This window comes from Lactuca serriola, chromosome 5 (assembly GCF_051521515.1).
Source record: "Lactuca serriola cultivar US96UC23 chromosome 5, Lser_US96UC23_V15, whole genome shotgun sequence".
Taxonomy (NCBI): Eukaryota; Viridiplantae; Streptophyta; class Magnoliopsida; order Asterales; family Asteraceae; genus Lactuca; species Lactuca serriola.
In genome coordinates this window covers 93,394,453-93,402,997 of record NC_136412.1, presented here as the reverse complement: position 1 = coordinate 93,402,997, position 8,545 = coordinate 93,394,453, and positions in this window count along the sequence as shown.

Genomic DNA, 8,545 nt, shown 5'->3' with positions numbered 1-8,545 from the left:
GAGAGATGCCTTTATATTCTTGTTGGTTGAGCTTTTAGAAATGCATGCTAGTATGGAGTTAAGATGTTAGATAAAATGACATGATTAGGTGATGCACTGGTTTAGATTATTTGATGCCTGAATGTTGCTTGCTTTGTGCTTTGTGGGACTCATATTGATGCCAGTTAACTATTACATGAATATGTTAAGTTACATGCAATAAAGGTTAAATAATCTTAGAGTGATTGACTTGGCCTTATTGCATAGCTCTCATTTGAGTCTAACTGTTGTAGGGTTGATTCTTTTAGTCGAAGGATTATCTAAGCTTTGTTGCATGTAATTGTATTCATGAAGTAGTTAGCTGACATTAGTAGAGATTCTTCAGCAGCTGATGGCAGGGTGGGGTGAGGGATCCAATGAGAGCCTAAGAAGTATTTTAGTGTGATTGGTGCATTGTTTCGCGGGTACTAGGAGTATCAGTATGAGAAGGTAACTTAGAGGATCCAGGATGATTCTTGAGAAAAGTATGGATAAGTGTGGAAGGTAGTATTGGGCCCGTACTACTGAAAGCACAAGATACGTACTCGAATCAAGGAAAGTCACGAAGATTACATGGGGCCTACATAATGAGAAATTCTTTGGGCATGTTATGCTCCTTTGTGTGGTTGATTTTTAGTATGGTGATGAGCACTCGTGGATGAGGTTCTGGTTCAGGTTCTGATGCTGAGAAGATTGATGAAAGGATACACGAGTTTGTTATGTTTAAGGTTACCCACGATATTTTGGACACGACTCCTATGATGTTTAGGGGATCATGGAGCTACTGGATGAGCAGGTTAGGGATTTTAGTGCAGAGATTGTGAGTGGTCAAATCGGAGCATAGACACTCTATCTTCGGGAGTTCAAGTCTTGCGGAGCCCCAGAGTCCCTCAGGGAGAAGGACCCTATTGCTAGTAGGCAGTCGATTACTAACATGGGGGATGCTCGGCGGGCTAGTTACTACTTTGAGGGGTCGAAGGCGGGATTTGAATCATGCCTTCAAAGGGATCGAGCTCGTGATTGGATTGTTGTTGAGGCCTCACAGGACTTATATGAGGAGTTAACTTGCATTATTAGACGTATCTCTGATATGTTGGTCACCAAGTTTGAGGAGAAGATTGTGTCCGTCCAATTAGCTGACATGAATGATAAGGTGACACAGGAGCAAGAACATGGTTTGGAGATACAATTGGGAAAGAGGAAGTGGACTCGTGATGTAACACCCGTGTTTCTGGGCTAGAAATTGATGACGATGTAATAGTCTAGGTTAACCTTTGTAACTCATTTTGAAATAATAAGAATGTATTATTTGAGTATTATGTGTTTTATGCTTAATTGTGTGGCTTAATTAAATCAAAAATAAAAATAAGCGTAAAAATAAAATGTTAGATAAAACCGATATCGATGCATGAAGACGTAGTGGTCGTGACAAGGATTCTGAATATATAAAGAATGCCGAAATCCGAGTTATAACGAAGAAGCTATGACCTGTTGAAGTTTCGCGACAGAGCCGGTAAAACACTGCGTGATGTAAATAGTGAAGTTACGATAGAGCGATATTTAGACTTAGTGATCTAAACAAAAGTCGTAGTATTCGTTAAACCGAGAGCGTGCATAATAAGAATGCCCAAATCTGACTTCATATGAGGAAGTTATGATTTTTTTTAAGTTTTAGCTTAGTAGTATGCAACCCGAAGTTCGAATTTGAGATCGAGAAATTTCTACCCGAAAAAATATGAATGAGAAGAGAAGATCTCGTCGATAGTAGTGCAACGGAAGAAAGATAGACAAAAACGGATGTCAGATGAAGAAATTATGAATTTCTAACGAAGTTTTCCTGTCCCGGTCTGTTAAAAATATAATAATAATAATAAGGTCAAAATTAGTCGACAGACTCTAAATGAAAGTTGTAGAGCATAGTCTCACCTACGCGTGTATATAAATAACGTCAAAAGCGGAGCTCATATGCGAAAGATACAAAATTTTGAAGTTTGAGATATGGGAGTACGCCCAGCGTACTCATCATTCATGGGCTGAATTGGGCCATGTCGCCCTACTCCATCACTTGAGTGTCTCGGGTCCGAGACCATGACGTATCCGATATGATCCGCTTAGTACGCCCAACGTAGCGGGTGTACGCCCAATGTAATGCTTGTAGAGGGAGTACACCCCACGTACTCTGAGATTACGCCCAACGTAATCCGATGCTCAACATCCTATAAATAGAACACAACGTCAGCCGAGTTTAGTTGCTCAATCTCTTCTCTCTCACCCTTATTCTCTCGATTTACATGCAAGTTATACCCTTGAAGCCCCGGTATCACCCCACACCCGAAGCAAGTCCCGACGCTATGAAGATCCCGAGAAGAAAACAAGTTGTAATGTTTTGATAAACTTGATATGTTTTAAAAAGTTTAAATTGGTTTGAAATTTTGGATGTTACAAGTTGGTATCAGAGCCTTGGTTTGAGTGAATTGGAGGAACATTCGTGTGAATCCAGTCTCAAATCAAGGTAAGATTTTCAAAATGGTTTTCGAAATAACTAAAAGAGGATGCGAAGTGTACGATCAGCCGGAGCTAGTAAGTAGACCCTAAAATACCATACAGTTATTTGATTATGTGATATGTTAGAACAACATGCTAGTACTAGGCTAGGGATCTTCGGGAATTGCATGATAGAATTTCCTGATTACATGATGCCAGCTAGCCTAGGGTTTCTCTTATATGAAATTGACATCATTACTGTAGTTATCTAGTGTAGGCATCACAGTTATACATAACTAAGATCATATAGCCTGAGAATGTTTGATTTGGCCTTATGTTCTCTTCTTGTTTGATTGGGAGATTAGGGTAGGATTGAATATTCGAAAGTCTATAGGGGTCCAATGTTATGTATGGCTAGCATACACTAGTGCTGTATGGTTGGTGGAGGGGTGTTTCTTCACCTGCTCATGTCCCCCTGACCAGAAGGTCAGGTGTGCTCTGAACCTGCTTAGGTCCGGGGCCAAGGACTGGTGGAGACTTACGAATGGATCTTACACTGATGATCAGAGAGCTGCTGTTACTTGGGAGCAGTTCAGGGATATGTTCCGCGCCTGTTACATTCCGAGGGTTGAGCGGGAATGTTTGGCACAGGAGTTTCTGAGCTTGAGATAGGATGGAGAGTCGGTGACGGAGATCACCCGTATGTTCACCGAGCGGGCGATGTTCTGCCCAGAGTTTGCTTCAGAGCAACCTCAGATGACCCTTTATCTGAGTATGCTCAACACTGATATCCGACAGTTTGTATCTACCCAACGATGTGACACTCTTCTGAAGCTGCAGGAGGCCGCCAGACAGTGGGAGTTAGAGATTGAGCTGTAGCTAAGGGAGGAACGGTCGACCCCGACACTGTCACAGCCGGTGCCGAAGCGGCCTAAGACCGCTGATGTTAGGACCGGAGGTCAGCAGGGTCGCACGTGTGGGAAGTGTGGCAAGGGTCATTCTGGTGTGTGTCGGGCTGGTAGTGGGTGCCACCAATGTGGCAAGGAGGGGCATTACGCGAAGGATTGTCGCCAGGCCACCCCAGCTCAGGGTATGAGGCTATGTTATCACTGCGATCAGGTTGGTCACATGAGGGCCAACTGTCCACTACTTGCCGCCAAGCCGGTGCGGGCGGCAACGCCGGCTACTTTGGGGATCACTGATGGGAGATCAGTTAGGGTAGAGCCTCCAAAGGCTTAGGGTCGTGCTTTCCAGCTCACGACGGAGGAGGCCAGAGCAGCACCAGATGTGGTTGCTGGTATGTTTCTATCCTCATCTCGTTTTATTTATCTGTTGTATCTGTGATTAGGTACGTTTTTGGTGAACTCTTTGCCTGCTTTGGTCTTATTTGACTCGGGGGCGAGTCGGTCATTCGTGTCTCAGTCTTTTAGTAGGGAGTTCCGTGCGCCAGTGGGCGAGTTAGAGTGTTCATTGCGATCGTCTATTGCCAACGAACACGGGGTTTCTGCTTCTTCAGTTTATCGAGGATGTGACTTGGAGATTTTCGGGGTGCCTTTTCCGATAGATTTGATTCTGATCCCCATGGGGAGGTGTGTGTGATTGTGGGCATGGATTGGCTCAGTCGGTTCGGTGCTATGATTGATTGCGAGGGCCAGCGAGTGGTGTTTCGAACCCCAAGTGGGGGAGAGCTGGTTATATATGGTGAGGGCACCAGAGTAGGATCAAGGTTTTGTTCAGCTGCCAGGGCTCGGCAGCACATTCAACATGGGTGTATGGGTTATCTAGCGTATGTGGTAGATACGCGAATCAGGGACCAGACCTCAGTTTCCGATGTACCAGTGGTCAGGGAATTTGCAGATGTGTTTCCGGAAGAGTTGCCAGGGATACCTCCGGAGAGGCAGGTCGAGTTCAGGATCGACCTGGTGCCAGGTGCGACCCCTATCGCTAAGGCGCCGTACCGATTGGTGCCACTAGAGATACAGGAGCTGTCATCGCAGCTGCAGGAACTGTTGGGCAAGCAGTTCATTCGACCTAGCAGTTCTCCATGGGGAGTGCCGATTCTTTTTGTCCGGAAGAAGGACGGTTTGCACCGGATGTGCATTGATTACCGGGAGTTGAACAAGCTAACGGTGAAGAACCGTTACCCACTCCCGAGGATAGACGATCTCTTCGATCAGTTGCAGGGCGCATCTTGGTTTTCCAAGATAGATTTGAGATCTGGGTATCATCAGGTCAGGGTCAGAGAGGAAGACGTGGAGAAGACCGCGTTCCGAACTCATTATGGACATTACGAGTTCGTGGTGATGCTGTTTGGGCTCACCAACGCACCATCAGTGTTTATGGATCTGATGAATTGGGTCTGCAGACCGATTGCTTGACCGCTCGGTCATAATATTTATGGATGATATCTTGGTGTATTCCAAGATCCGAGAGCAGCATGAGGAGCATCCGCGAGAGCTGCTGGGAGTCCTGAGGCGGGAACGACTGTACAACAAGTTCTCGAAGTGTGAGTTTTGGTTGCGAGAGGTCCAGTTTCTCGGACATCTCGTTAACCAGGAGGGGATTTTGGTCGACCCGACCAAAATCGAGGCAGTTATGCAATGGGAGGTCCTGAAATCTCCCTAAGATATTAGGAGCTTTCTGGGATTAGCAGGATACTACCGGAGATTCATACGGGATTTCTCCAAGATTGTAGTACCCCTCACTTGTCTGAAGAGGAAAGGGGTGGATTTCCTGTGGGGCCCCAAGCAGCAGAGGGCGTTTGAGACCCTCCACCAGCGTTTGTGTGAGGCACCAGTCTTGACACTCCCGAAGGGGGTTGAGGATTTTGTGGTGTTCTGTGACGCATCCATCACAGGTTTAGGGGCGGTCCTCATGCAGAGAGGACGAGTGATAGCCTACGCATCGCGACAAATGAATCCGCATAAGACGAGATACCCTACGCATGACTTGGAGCTGGGGGCTGTGGTGTTCGCCCTCAAGATATGGAGACATTACCTTTATGGGGTCCGATGTACCATTTACACAAATCACAAGAGCTTGAGACATATCATGGATCAGCTGAACCTGAACATGAGACAGCGCAGGTGGTTGGATGTAGTCAAGGACTACGATTGTGAGATCCTTTACCACCCTGGTAAAGCGAATGTGGTTGCGGATGCTTTGAGCCGCAAGTCGGCTGGATCTTCCACCCCCGCGGTATGTATGAGGATAGCGGTGGATTCTCCGCTTGTGAGGATAGCGGTGGATCTCCACATTCATAATAGACAACAAATTCCTTGTCTATTTTGCATTGGCTCAGATGATTCCTTCCATAAATGCGTCATGAAGGCGATTGAATAGAAAAAGATTGTGATCCACCACGACCACGAAAAGCACTTTGAGATTGCACTTGCTTGTTAGGATCAGATCGAACGGATTAAGCTGGTGGAATAGAGGGAACAAGAACAGTTTTTTCAGTACGTGGATGCTTTAGGACAACAAAAGTGGCACCACGTATTTCTAAATCATGCTCGCGTCTTCGAGCATACTCAACGGCTTTATCGAATAACAGAACATCTCGATTGACAACGAAATCGTGGATTTCGTGCCGTAGTCCCTCCATGAATAACTGAATTTTCTCGTCTTCAGTTGGAATATACTTTGTAGCAAACCTTGCTCTTTGATTAAATTGAGTTTCATACTCATTCACAGTCATTCCTCACTATTTAAGCTCAAGGAATTCCTTATCTAATCTCCTCCTCATGTCTAAAGGACAATACTTCTCTAGCAAACAAGTTTTGAACATCTCCCAGGATAAATTCTCCTGGTCATGCCCGTTGAGAGCTTCATATGTTGCTTCCCACCAGACTAAGGCTTCTCCGATGAGCATTGCAGAGGCATAATTAGCCTTGTCTTCATTATCCACATGAGAAATACGAAACATTTTCTCTATGTTCTGGATCCAGGTAAGAACAACAATGGGATTAAGAACACCTGAAAACTCTGTAGCACCACTACTCTTGACATCTTTGAACGAGGGACGCTTCATCTCTCATTTTGAAGATTCTCCAATGGCTTTCTCTTTTAATTTATCACTACTCTTTTTGTGTTCTTCCAGAGTATGCCGAATAACACTAGTAAGTTTACCCAAAAGTCGCTCCTCACGAGGAGATACTGGAGTATTTACTTCCTCAGGTTGAGGACCTCCACCCACCTCAGGGGTATGGCTACTAACCTGTTTAGCCATTGCTCTGCAATATGGAGTAACATTGTATTTTAGAATATTAGGGTTTATCATTATCTAATACTCTACTTAAGTCTTTCCTAAGGTTTGTATCCATATAATTACAATGAATCAGTTCATATATTGAACTTCCAATAGTTTAAGTCTAAATACCAACCCGTTGTATTTAGTTCACTTAAACCACTGCTATGATACCATGATTGAAAGACCTTCACTTTCATAATTGACAATTGTTACTCCAAAACATGCTACGTGCATATTAAAAAAAACAATATTTTATATTGATAAAGTGATTACAAACGATTGGATACAAACCGACTATTACAAAGTATTATATATTACACAACTACCCAGGATACTATAGTTTTATACATACGGGAATACAAAATACAATAGTTTCAAACTATTCAAAATCTTCTATCAGTATATTACTATATTGGATGCTTATCTCCTGCAATTGTTAAACATTGACAGGGTAAGCGGTGACGCTTAGTGATTTCAATAATACATACAATATAACGTTATGTCATATATATACCTCAATATGACAGAAACAAAGAGGAACAAGGAACAACAAAGGCATATGTGAATCATGTGACAAACTTTCCATACCAATCAATGATTTGATTCAATGATATACAATCAATAAGACATAACAATTTCCATACTTGATATATACCAATAAAGCTTCGGCCCAAATGGAACAGAAGACATACAATTTCAGATTATCATTTTGGTAGATTTCAGGCTTATAGCCCTGTTTAACCATCTGCCATTGTCATATAATAGAAGTCATTCTTTTACGGAGACATGCTCTACATGGCCAGAGACTACGTACCAGTGCCAATGTGAATCTAAGTCCTTTCACTGATTACATGATTAAAGGTATAATTTTGCTATCATAAACAGCAGAAATAATAACAACGGAAAAGCACATAGCACATATAACACATAACATACAATTGTTCCTATATATTGAAACTCACCGTGAATTAACTGGAGGTTAAAATAATAATTTGGGCAACACTTCGTTACTATAATTAGCTTTCTTCGTTGAGAATCGGGAGCTTTCTTAAAAACCAGGCCCTGCGAGGGTTAAGCTTCAAACCGAAAAGATAAATTTCTCGGGCTCTTTGGGCACTTCGAGGCATATTTCAGGTGTTAAAAATGATACCGGGGCTTCGGAGGAAGTTGAAATAGCAAAAATATGAAATTAGGGGTGAAAAAGTGGCAAAATTCCAACAAAAACCGGGGAGGTCTCGCACCCTTTATATAGGTGCGAGCCTCGAATCCGAAGCAAGGAGAAGGAGACACGCGTTGCAGCAGCGAGGCTCGGAGGCGAGGGAAGGTAGGTGGCGATGCGAGGCTCCGACACGCAAGGGGTAGCTGGCGCGCTTCAGACAAGCCACAGAGACGGCACACGTCTGCCTATTGGACCGCGCATCGGATAGCTTTCCCGATCGGACACGCGTCAAGCGTGCGAGATTCCAGGTGACGTGTTCGGGTACTGTTCATGCGATTTTTCTCGGTTTTCAAGGATTTCTTGATTTTTGAGCCAAAAACTTCTGAAATTCATAACTTTCACATACGAGCTCCGTTTTTGACGTTCTTTATATGCACGCGTAGGTAAAATTATGATCCACAACTTTCGTTTAGACTTCGTCGGATAAAGTTGATTTTTTTAATATTATTATTTTTAACAGACCAGGACAGAAAAATCCGTTAAAAATTCGTAACTTCTTCACCCGACGTCTGTTTTCGTCAGTGTTTTTACCGTTGTACTACTATTGACGAGACCTTTGATTCTCGTTTAGGTTG